Source organism: Canis lupus, chromosome 25 (assembly GCF_011100685.1).
Source record: "Canis lupus familiaris isolate Mischka breed German Shepherd chromosome 25, alternate assembly UU_Cfam_GSD_1.0, whole genome shotgun sequence".
Taxonomy (NCBI): domain Eukaryota; kingdom Metazoa; phylum Chordata; class Mammalia; order Carnivora; family Canidae; genus Canis; species Canis lupus.
Window position 1 is genome coordinate 14,748,818 of NC_049246.1, and position 12,931 is coordinate 14,761,748.

The 12,931-nt window shown below is 38.9% G+C and overlaps 1 protein-coding gene across 5 annotated transcripts in view; it reads left to right on the forward strand.

The window, feature by feature from the left end:
• The window catches only part of SPATA13 (spermatogenesis associated 13), a 144,167-nt gene that overhangs the window by 96,083 nt on the left and 35,153 nt on the right, over positions 1-12,931 (forward strand). Inside the window, exon 1 of one of the 5 annotated variants that reach the window (XM_038573471.1) lies at positions 2,827-2,943. The exons of 3 other annotated variants lie outside the window; for them this stretch is intronic. The gene's annotated coding sequence lies outside the window, so the exon portion shown is untranslated. Of the gene's footprint in view, positions 1-2,826; positions 2,944-3,155; positions 3,206-12,931 lie in introns of those variants that run through there. One more of the 5 variants, XM_038573472.1, reaches the window with a different exon arrangement.

A 12,931-nucleotide genomic window follows, 5' to 3' on the forward strand; every position in this document is an offset into this window, starting at 1 on the left:
ATCTTTCTACTCATCTCACCCATCGAGTTCGGATTAGCTTGCTCATGTGACATAAACCCAATGATTATCTTAACCAAAAAGGAAACATTTCCCAGAAAGGAAAACATTCAATTTCCTGAGCTATTACATTTCTGTGGAATCTTTATGGGTTACAAGCAAGGAACTAAAGCATGACATTGAAAATCAGATTTGGGAATGCCACTTTAAAAAATATGTTATATTTTTAAAAGCCTTTTCATTAACCATTAAATACTATATTAGAGTATTTTTAATAATGCCATTTAACAGAGGAGAGGAAACAGGATTAGGTAATCATTAAATATAAAAAAGAAGAAAATGGTTTTCTAAGGAGATACAAAGTTGACAAATTAACTTGGTTAGATTTGTTTTTGTTTTTGTTTTCTTAAGGAAACTCTACACCACACACGGGGCTCAAACTCATGAGGGGGCTCGAGATCAAGAGTCACACGCTCTACCTACTGAGCCAACCAGCCACCTCGAATTAATTAGACTTTTCATGACTTTAAAAAATATTTCTGGATTACTCAAATTATTGATTGATTTGATTTTTTTAAATAATTTTACATCTTAATTTCTTGTGAATATAGTCATTTTTTTTTCTCAAGCTAGGAAAGAGAATCAAATTAAGCCAGTGTAGCGCTCTGATAACCCAGTCTAGAATTTTTCGGTCTTCAGGAGAATGATAGAATAATTGAAGTTGCTAACAATAGCATTGTAAAACTCTAAATTATAATCCCTATCCACATTTTTCATTAGGAAAACAACCAAAAAAATCTAGTCCTTAAAGGCATGATGTATACAAAGAACAGCTTCCTTTTAAAAAATTCTAGTTAGTAAAAAAAATAAAATAAAAAAAAAATAAAAAAATAAAAAAAATAAAATAAAAAATTCTAGTTAGTTAACATAGGATGTTATTAGTTTCAGGTGTATAATGCACTGATTCAGTAATTCCATACATTATTCAGTGCTCATCATAGTAAGTGTACTCTTAATCCCCTTCAGCAGTTTCACCCATCCCTTTACCCACCATCTCTCTGTAACCATAAGTTTATTCTCCATAACCATCAGTTTTTTGGTTTGTCTTTTTTTTCCTTTGTTCATTTGTTTTGCTTCTTAAATTCCAAATATGAGTGAAATCATACAGTATCTGTCTTTCTCTGATTGACTTATTTTGCTCAACATTATACCCTTTAGTTCCATCCATGTTGTTGCAAATGGCAAAATTTCATTCTTTTTTCATGGCTAATATTCCATTGTATACATATTACCACATCTTCTTTATCTATTTATCTACCGATAGACACTTGGGCTGCTTCCATAATTTGGCTATTGTAAATAATTCTGCAGTAAACAAAGGGATGCACATATCCTTTCAAAGTACTGTTTTTGTATTCTTTGTGTAAATACCCAGTAGTGCAATTAATGGATCATATGGTAGTTCTATTTTAATTTTTTGAGGAACCCCCATACTGTTTTCCACAGTGGTTATACCACTTTGCATTCTCATCAACAGTGTGTGAGGGTTCCTTTTTCTCCGTATTCTTGCCAATACTTTTATATAAAAAACATCTTGATCTGCAAAGGACAGAATGATACAAATTCTACATTGGTCAACCCGTTTGAGCACGTTAGAGCTTGCCTAATGTTTGGTGGAGGAGGAAGTACAGTTGACCCTTGAATAATGGTGGGGGTTAGGGGAATATCCCCCACCCTTGCATAACCCAAAATCTGTATAGCTTTTGGCTCCGCTAGGCCTTTACTAATAGCCTTCCTTACTGGTAACATAAGTAGTTGATTAACACATATTTGGTATGTATTATATACTGTATTCTTAAAGTAAGCTAGAGAAAAGAACATGTTATTAAGAAAATCAAAGAGAAAATACATTTACAATACTGCTCTGTATTTATTGAAAAAAAAATGTGTTAGTGGAGCTGTGTAGCTTAAACTCATGTTGTTCAAGAGTCAACTGTGTTTTGAAAACCTGCTCTAAGGGATTAAAAATCCCTGTTTCTGGTGTCAGTAAGAAAGCAAGTAAAAAATATTACAGACCACACTCAAATTTATCTTGGGTCTTACCAAGGGCTACCACTAGAATACAAAGACAAGTGAGGAATAAGGTAATGTAGAGATTTCCAAAATAAAGTACTTAGTGATAAGAAATCCGACATAATGCATTTTTCGTTTTGCTACAGAATAGATTGAGGACTTTTTAGACCAACACTCAACTCTGAAAAAGGTGATGGCATCTCCCACTGAATAAGCTCCTACTTCCCAGTTAGCATTGCTTTTCTTCCACTGTGCGTATCCATGTGGAAACGTTTGTTGAGACCTTCTCTGTCAGGCCAGGAGATGGAAAGGAAAGCATATCCTAGTTAGCACCTTAGGAGCTCAGTTAGTAGGTTTTGGGTGGACCCCACTGCCTATGACAGTGTGGGCAGACATAGGCATTGGCTTCTGCCCGGCACCTTAGAGCTTGGTTCAGCCCCATCTGTGACCTCTCCTCGCACAGGTGGGTGCTGGTTCTCCTCGAGCAGCCCCAGGAGGCTTGGGGTGCCCCGCAGGCCATCTGCGCAGGTGAACCTCGCGGCCACACCCGGAGCTCTTGCCGGATCGATCATGATGTGAGAGGCCCAAGAGAAACGACGGCGCGCGGCTGTCTCTTCGGGGAGCCGGGTGAGGGTTCCTCTTAAGCAGCTGCACCTGCACCGGGGCGGCCCATCCCGGCCCCCCACCCCCACCCCCCACCCCCCACCGGCTGGAGGGGCGCGCCCGCCCACGTGGCTTGGCTGTGCACGCGGGCGGCCGCTGTGTCCGCAGCTGAGCCCGCAGCCCGCCCCACGCCCCATCCCGCAACGGCCACCCCACGACGGCCCCCTGGCCTTGCTTGCATCTGCCGCGTGTTTCCTACACACACTTAAGGTTGGTTTGTCTGAAGGAGAGAAAATGTGTACGAAGACACATCCGCTGTCTTGAAAGCCCAGTGGTTTTATTTATTTTTTATTTTTTTAAGATTTTATTTATTCTTGAGAGACACACACACAGAGAGAGAGAGAGAGAGAGGCAGAGACACAGAGAAGCAGGCTCCATGCAGGGAGCCGAATCCCAGGACTCCAGGATCACGTCCTGGGCAGAAGACAGGCGCCAAACCGCTGAGCCACCCAGGGATCCCCAAAGCCCAGTGGTATTTTTTATTTATTTATTTATTTATTTATTTATTTATTTATTTATTTATTTATTTATTTATTTATTTATGATAGTCACACAGAGAGAGAGAGAGAGAGAGAGAGAGAAAGGCAGAGACACAGGCAGAGGGAGAAGCAGGCTCCATGCACCGGGAGCCCGACGCGGGATTCGATCCCGGGTCTCCAGGATCGCGCCCTGGGCCAAAGGCAGGCGCCAAACCGCTGCGCCACCCAGGGATCCCCAAGCCCAGTGGTTTTAAAGTACAGTTGGGGATTATCATTCAGGGGTGACATTCTTTGCATGTCTTCAACTTCTGTTTCTTCGATTTGATTTTGTACTGAAATGTATTTGCTCAGTAATGGAAAAGATTTCCTTAGGTGTATTTATTTACTCTTCCCTGTTGAGGAACTGGTATTGGTTGTAAAGGCAAGTTTATTCAGCTGTATTATGCAGGTGATAACAACTAATGTTATTGGTAAGTGATATAGGATGTGCCGTTATGATGTAATCAAACAGTGATATTTCAGGAAATGCCCAAGGTGCCCTGAAACTTTCAGAGTTGACCTTTTAATATGTTCTTGGTTTAGGAGATACCTCATTTGTATTGACCCATCTAATAAATCTATGTGATATTGTGAGATATGTTTGTTTATATATCTCTATGTCTGCCTTTTTATGAGTGAGGCACTGTACTAGAGGCTGGGTGGTCCTGAGGAAGCCAGAGACCATACTCACAAACCTCCAGGGTAAAGCCGTTGCAAGGAGAAAGGAGCTCAGTGTGAAGGGAGAGCATGCAAATCAGATCTGGGGAGTCCAAACACTTCCAGGAGAAAGTGACATCAAAGTTGAGACTTGTTACTAAACCACTGTGGGTCAGCTCCTTGGTGAGTAGTAGACTTATTATACCAGGTGGAGGTGCCTCACAAGGTTATATTTATTTATAGTAAATAAGGAGAACACAGGATAATTTCCAAGGTCATGCCTCCCTGAATGGGTAAACAGGCTCCTTTTACTGGGATTTGAATATTCGAAGGAGACCTCATCATTGCACATAATGGGCAGGCTTAAAGTTGCACATGTGTACTCAGAAAACATACCCATACTTATATTGTATATCATGCTATGGAAGCTTATTGCCCCTCCCAGAGCAGGGATTTTAACATTAATGAAGCAGAGGTCACTGTGGGGCACTTTCATCTGCGCAGATGTAGTCCTGGTTGGGGTGGAGGGAAGGTCAGACTCAAAATGTATCTTTTCCTGTTCTAGCAATTAGCTAGTTTCTAAAAGATAAAATTGATAGGCACAGGCTTCTGGGGGTTTCCTGGGTTCAGGGAGTCTCACAGGTAACAACGGGAAGGGTGAATGGTTAGGTTTGTTGTTAAGGGGAAGGTATGTTCCAGGCAGAGGGAACAGCATATGCAAAAGATGGAAGTGAGAGAAAGAAGAGCACATATAAGAAACTGAGGTTAGGGTTGCCCAACAGAAACTTTCTTACCCCATCTGCAGGTGTCTCAGATTCAAGGTGTCCTGTGCTTGCAGACTGATGATTGTAGCATGCTGAATGCTTGCTTTAGGATTTTTAAAAATTCATTTATTCATGAGAGAGGCAGAGACATAGGCAGAGAGAGAAGTAGGCTTCCTGTGGAGAGTCTGATGTGGGACTCGATCCTAGGACCCTGGGATCACGCCCTGAGCCAAAGGCAGACACACAGCTACTGAGCCACCCAAGCATCCCGAGTGCTTGCTTTAGTAGGCTTTTCATTTGGTACTGCTTAACTTGTGTCTCTACACAGGGTCAAGGGCATGCCTCCAAACCCCTTTATGACAGCTATATTTTTTATTGTCATTATAGATCTTACTTAGATATATAAACGAATGAAGTCTAAGACTGAAGAGACTCACATCTATGAAAACTAAATTGAGGGACACCTCTGCCTATGTCTCTGCGTCTCTCATGAATGAATAAATGAAATCTTTAAAAAAAAAAAAAGGAAAAAAGAAAACTAAATTGAATATTTTGTAGAGATTCATTCAATAAAGGTGATTTGCCAAAAAACTATTTTCTGTCCAATTAGGTGAGAATTGATAGCAGTTTAAAAAAAAAAAAAAAACACGAAAAATTAAGGAATCTACTTGGAATGCTTCACGAGTGTCTTGAAAGAAACCAGAACAGGAAATCACACTTGACACATTCTGGTGTGACCTATGCAAGAAAGAATGCAGAATTGCAGTCAGATGATCATACATGAAGACCTCTGGTCCTTTGTGATAACAAAGATGAACTTACTGCACTTTTATATGTTTTAAATTGTTTATAGCATATAGCACATGTGATGTTTTTGACTTAGGGCTTTCAGGCAGTCCAACTGCACCTGTGGGTGGACCGCTTCGGTAGGTCTCCTGGCTGTAGCAGGAGGAGGTGAGGGAAAGATTGAAGTGTTGAGAGATGAGTCTAGACCAGAGATCAGAGGTAAGGAGCCTGTCCACTCAGGGCTTTTAGGTGAGGGGATTAGATTAGCCCAGGGGCAGGTAGGAGCAGGTAGGGTTTTAAGTGCAGTGCCATGATCAGATTTGCATTTCAGAGACATGGCTGGTCAGATTTTGTCCTCTCTGGAGACAGGAAAAATCTCTTGCTAAATTAGGTGCATAGAACCCTGATTTAAGAACATGACCATAGTTGGGGCGCCTGCATGGTGCAGTCCATGAAGCTTCTGACTCTTGGTTTCTGCTCAGGTCATGTTCTCAGGGCTCTGCATTTAAGACTTTCTCTCCTTCTCCCCCTCCCCACCTATGTGCTCATGCTCCCACTCTCTTTCTCTCTCTCTCAAATAAATAAATTAAAAAAAAAAAGAGGGAGAGAGAGAACATTACCATAGTCCTGGAGAAATGAAAACTTGGAGGTCAAGCCAGTTGGATGTTTTGTATGCTGAAGCCTGGGTGCCTGGGTGATGGGGAGCATAAGAGAAAAGTACGTGAGTGCGGGGCTTGCTTGGTTCCAATCCTGGCATGTTGAATTGGAGGCACAGGTGGAGTAGCCAAGTGGAGATGTTCTCTCCATGTACTTCATCATAATAGTCTGATACTGAGGAGGAAGACGCAGGAGAGCATACTTGAGAGTCCTCAGCAAGTGAGTGGTTGTGCTTAAAGCTACAGGAAGCAATGTTATCATCCAGGGTGTGTGTGAAAAATTAGAAGAGGATCAACTGGGAACCAGTAAAAGAAAAAAAAAAATCCACAAAGAAGATAGGAAAGGAATGGTCAGATAGGTAAGTGGTGTCCCAGATGTCAGAGGAAGCCTGGCTTCAGGGACAGAGTGGTTAACAGTGTCAGATGTATCCAGAGTGAAGTTGGGCACTCTGAAAAATATGTGTTGGATTAGCAGTGAGGAGGACAGTGTTGACCTTGATTGACAAAGGCAGCTTGAGTTCACTGGGAGGGCAGAGCCAGAATGCAGTGGGAGGGTGGCTACAAGGCCTTGGGGAAAGTCAGGACCTTAAGTTTTAGTACAGAGCTGTTTTATCGATCTTGTTTCTCATTTCCCTTAAATGTTAGGGGTAATTAAAACATTTTGTCTTGCTGCCATTTAAAAAACTTATTTTGGCATTACAGTATCTGAAACCTCATTGATACAGAAGTGTCTTGTTTATTTTTACCAAATGTTTTGGTAAAACAAAACAGTGATATTAAGTGTGCATCAGAAAGTTCCATTTCTTGATTTAGGATTATGAAGTAATACCCCAACATTGAGGAGGTAGAGAAAATTTAACCAGAGTGGTTTATGCCATTTTAACTCTTGATTTTTTAATTAAATAAATTGTAAGAAATTACTGAAGAAATATTTTTGAAAAGTCGTGTGATGAAATTAATACATTTATTAAAACACTTAAGATTTATTCTTTTACTTGGCCAATACAGAGAAAATGTTTTTTTCCTTTGCCTTAGTTTGTTGTTGTTGATCCTATTTCTAATTTCTTATTCTAATTATTGTTATGAAAGTAAATTTTCTCCTTTGACCCGTTGACATATTTTTAGCTCAAAAATAAATAAATAAAAGAATTGAATCCTAATCCTGTTGGCTAGCTACATTACCTTCATCTCAGAGTCTTAATGTCCTCATTTATAAAAGGAAGTAGTCATGTTTTGTACCTCACAGATGTGTGAGAATGACTTGGTGTACAATAAACGTACACCAAATATCAGCTGTTGTTCGTGCAAAGAACTAGAGGGATGTATTCATTACCCAGGGAAAAAGGGGGAGTGAGGCCAGTGGGCCATGTTTACAGCCAGAGTTCTGAGTTACTTATTTAACTGCACTAACCAGCAGTTTAACCTTAGACAAGTCACTTAAATAAGTAAAGCCCTAGAGTACTAGGATTCTTTATGGAACAATATTCTGTTTAATTATTATCCAAATATAGGTTAAGCATCTATAAAATAAGCAAACTTAAGATGCATACACTTGGGTTTTTAGCAAAAGTAAAAACTAGGAAGAATTTTTCTGTTAATTCTCTTGGACCAAGATTTTAGACATTATCTAAGTAATAAGTTCCAGAGTATCACTTAGAGACTCCACCAGGTTTTTTGTTACAGCAAAAGGAAAAAAGAAACGCAATAGCAGGTGTTAAGGTGTATGCGACACCTTGACGTTATTATCAAGTATAAAACCTTTTTTGTCTGATCTCTTATTGTTTGGATTATCTCTTTCTGCGCCTGCTTTTCAGAAGTTATCTTTCAATAATGAATCAGAGAGAAAATAGAAAGTCAGATCTTGCTTGCTTAGCCCCTATTGAGAGTGATAGTAACTGTTCTTGGGAAAGCAAGTTGGTGATAGAGAGCTTTGGTTGTTAGGTGTGGTCTAGTTCTCTTCTCCCTTCCCTATATACTCTATACTACCAAGGGACACTGGGCATTGCTTGTACTTATTTGTGAAACGAGAACTTTGTTCACTTGTCTTTAGGCACATACTTGTAGTAAGAGTGTTTTCTTGCCTGCTACACTGAACACATTAAAAGCACTCTCTTCTGACCATGCTGTGAGACAGTGTGGATTCCACAGTCAGAGGAATTTAGAAATTATTCCGTACACAAGAACAAGTATTACAAACATGGACATCAGTGCCTTGAACCGTAGTGCCTGTAGGTTTTAGAAATGCTGTTAGCTCTGATAGGAGTTTTATCTGAGCTGGTATTTCAGACCTTGTCTTTGCTTATAATCAGGATTTTTTTAAAAGGAACATAATGTTCTAGTTTGTCTCAGAAAAATAACCAAGTTTTTCACTTTTTTTTCCTAGCAAACTCTTGAAATTGTTATCATCTTAACAGTTAAAATATTCTCAGTTCTAAAACTTGGATTTGTTCAAATCTTTCTAGAATTAAAAAAAAAAAGTAAAAAAAGTCTTTAAAATATCCTGTGTCCAATACAAGTTTCAAAATTGAGTTTTAAAAGTAGAAGAAAGAATATTAAAAGTCAAGGAAGGCGAGCCAGTAGATCTATAAACATCGAGCGAACAACTACACAGTGCCTGTGCTCTGTACATATTACCATTCCCAGAGATACATCCAAGGCTTTAAACTGTTCAGACCTTTTCCCTTACTCAGTTAAGCAAGATTTAAATTGTAAGTAGTGTAGCTGGCCTTGAGACCAGATCATGCTGACTTAAAGTCCAGATTACTCCCATCCCACCCTGTTTTCCAAGTGCTATGATTTTCCATCAAAAAACACAAAATGATTTTTTTTTTATGTGCTTACACATATACCGGTGTTTTGGCTTTTAAGACCGTGCCCTAATAATTGCCTTTAATTAAAACAAAGAAGAAAGGGAAATTTATTCAGTACCTATTTGCTCTTGTTATGTTTGAAACATGCTCAGTCTTAAGACTGCAAAGACAAATTCATAAATACAGAACAGACACGAAATATGTACTAGGTTCAGAAGGATGAAAAAATCCTCATGCTGTTTACAGGAGACGGGAGAAGCAGAGGTCTTAAAATTAAGACATTAACTTTTCTTCTAAAGGGCAATTTTTTATTTGTTTCTGAATTAGTCTAAACATTGTGATAAACAGTGCCCGGGAACAGTGTCATTTTTGGAGAGGTTGGGGCATAGAGTAGGGGCAGATGGGAGGGTTTATTTAAGCCACTGAGAAAAATTTTGCATCATCTTGTGTGTTCGAGTCTGCATCACCACAGATTGAAAAGCAGTAGCTTTGAAAACACAGAGAGAGGCACATTTATATCCTCTATATCTTCAAATGTGCTCATGGTTCTCACCAAGCAAGTTCTTACAACTCGGCTCCATTTCCTGTGTGCTCTATGTGACTGGGTCCTCCCCTTCTGCGGTGAGGAGCCTGGCTGCTGAGTGATATTTCAGCAAGACCTAAATTGAGGCTGCCTTAGCCATACATAAGCAGGCAGCACACTGTAACAGTGTCTACAGCTATACATCAGAATGTTCTAGAAAATGTTATCTTACATGTTACGTTGATTGTCTGGGTTATATTTTCTTATATTTCTCTGGAAAATAACGTCACTGGTCTGTAGATTAATAATTAATACTACTACTTGTTTTTAGTCCATTCAGAGTAAGAGGATCACTCTGGATATTTATTTGTGCTAGTGGGGACAAGGGAGCATTGGTTTGAATAACTAATAGCAAGTATAGCAGATTAGTTCCTGTTAAGGAATCCCCCAGTCCACCTTTAGGAACTGTGGCCCCATATCAGCAACGGAGAAGAGCGAGTGGTTGTACATAGAACGCATCTCGCGTTACTCTTAATTCTGGGTTGTTCAAATGGGAGTTGGTACTGTGGTTCATTCCAGCCAGATGTAGGGACTTCCTGGGTTCGTGGTGATGTGGTGTACCCATCCTTGAGCCCGTTTTCTAAAATTGACAGTGTTGTTTTAGAAGAATTGCTGAAGAATAATGTTACTTTATCCTCCGGGACCTTCTCCTGTCTTATACATGTCCTGTAGCTTTTGATAATGGGGCCATATCTAAACCCAGCAGGCACATGAAGTTGCTAGGATATTCTTAGGTTAAGGACCCCCCTCTGTACCATGCAGGAAGGTTGCTGCTTTGGTGAAGCAGCAGTAGGAGCTGGGAAACTTTGAGCAGAAAATGAATGCTGGTAATCTTTGCACAAGCAGAAGATGATCATAAAAGAAAATCCATACCATATTGTACTTAAAATAAGATATCAGAAATTCAAAGTTAAGTGGAATGAACCTTAATGACTACCTAGTCAATCTCAAGAAACGGTCCTGAAGAAGCAGAGATGACTGCTGGTTTGAGTTTGAGGTATCACTGCTAACTTACTCCAATAGTTTTATGGCATTTTCCTTTCCATATGGGTGTGTGTAAACATATATGGATCTTAGGGATCACTTTGCCAAAAAATCACCTCAATTTCTAAATCTATATAACAAAAATTATCATAACATTCCATGTATTTTCTACTTTTACTTAATCTCCACTGATTTCTAAATGTTTGATATTAAGATATAACTTGAATTTCTCTTCTTTTCTATGGGACTGAGCCCTTACTTAATTCTTTTAGGGTTGCCAGTAATCAGTGTTTGTTATTCCCAGTCCTGACCATGTAATGTAGTGGTGTCTTATCCAAGGAAAATAGATTAATGTGTGTGTTGGGGGGTGGTGAAGTTTAAGTCTTAAGATCTTTGTTGTGGTCTTCTTATTGATCTTGTAAATCTAGGCTTTCATCACTTAAAAAGAAATTTTTTTTTTTTTTTAAGCTGAAAGTCAAACTTCTATATTACTTCTCCCAAAAATATCTTAGAAGGGTTGTTGGGTCAGTATCCTTTGATAAGATGCTTCATTTAAACACAGTTTTGTTTATTTTCCTTCTTTTTATCTTTGTTTTGTTTTAGATGTGCAGTAAAGTAAGTTTATTTACTAAATGACTTTGATTTAAGATCCTAAACTCTCAAGGATCTTAATGTAGTACCTTGACCCTGTATCTGGATTTAGAAAAAGTCTTTGGGATGTAAGAGCTATCCTGTGTACCAGCTGCCATTGAGAAGTTAAAGTGAGCAAACAAACCCTTAGGACAATACCAAGGAAATGTGGCAAAGAGATCTTTTTTCTTCTTGACAACTTGCAATTTTAACCAAAGAAACCCCAAATTTAAGAAAATGAAAACTCTGGATTTTAGTTACCTCCTACTGGAATTTAAACTGTTAGAAGAGACAGCCATCAGAATTAATTCCAACTTTTCAGTACTCTGTATCTCAATATTGAGCATTTTGCCTCTTCATTCTAAGCTAAAATTACGTCTGCCCTTTGATTCCATGGTCATCTTTAGTTTCTGAATTGATTTTTAAGAAGCACCCTGGCATTCACGATATTACCTCAGGGAAAGTTTCTTGAATTGCCTTGAACAATACTTCTCAAATCTGAATGTGTATTTGAATGCCCCAGACCTTGTTAAAATGCGGGTTGTGATTCTACATCGGTAGAATGGGACCTAACCAGGTCTGGGTCCTGCCAGTGCTATGGGTCCATGGACCGCACCCTGAGTGGCAAGGCCCTGGCACACTTTTCTTTGGGAGTAGTAATATGTTTTACTATAAAAAGAGAGTTTTGTGACCAATAAGGTTGGAAAGTTCTATGTTAAACAATGTTACACAGATATCATTATTTGGAATTACGAGAGCCTCTGGCTACTAATGCCTATCCTTGTGCATTTCCTGGAGGTAGACTTTTTTCATGGACCATTCTAGGCAACTAGTATTCCCTGTGGCATATAGGAAACTTTACCTTATATGGAGAATCTGTTTTGAGAAACAATTCCAAGGAGTCTTTTGAGTCCATAATTTAATTTAATACCACCTTTTTAAAGAATAGATAATCCCCTTTTGAATGAGCTATTTTACTATCATTTAAAAAATTTGACTCATTAAAAAAAATATTTGCAAAGGAAAGATGTGAAGCTGATGTGATATGTATGTGTGTGTGTGTGTGTGTGTGTGTGTGTGGTTTTCACATGCATTTCACCTTTGTTATGGATTATTGAAGCTGTGAGTTCCTAAGAAAACTCCTTTTAGTTGGGTTTAATTAAAGGTGAGATAGATGCATTAAGGCAGTACAAATAGCCACACTTTTTTTTTTTTTTATAGCCACAAATACGTAAGAATAGTTTTACGGTACAGCACATAGTCAATAACCCTAACTATACAGTTTTCCCTAGTGAGTCCATGCTGTGAATCTTGTGGGAACTAGCACCTTTTTATGGACGTTAGGTCTTTTGACGTTGAGGCATGATTGGTGACATTTATTTAATCTCTAATCAAGTGTCAATATTGTTCTAAACACTTTTTAATATGTTCTCAATAACCCTCAGAGGATTACTGGTGCCCCAGCCGTACCCATTCTGCAGTCCAGAAACTGTGATCTCTAGAGACTTAGAAACTTTTCCTAATGTAGTTTGGTAAAGCAGATTTTGAACCCAGGTGGTCTGAGTCCCATCAAAGTAAAACATGCATTTACTAACTGGTACTGTGATGGTTTTAACCACCATTTATTGAGGGATGACCATGTGACTGCTCTTTTGCATATATTATATCTCATTGTTCATAAAGTTAAAAAGGCAACATCTTCCTGGCATGAAGAAATCTAAGAAAGCGTAGTTTGTCAGCAGTCATTATTTCACAATATAAAAGAAAGACTTGCTTGTTGCACATAACTTAGAAACTAGTGAGGATAGGA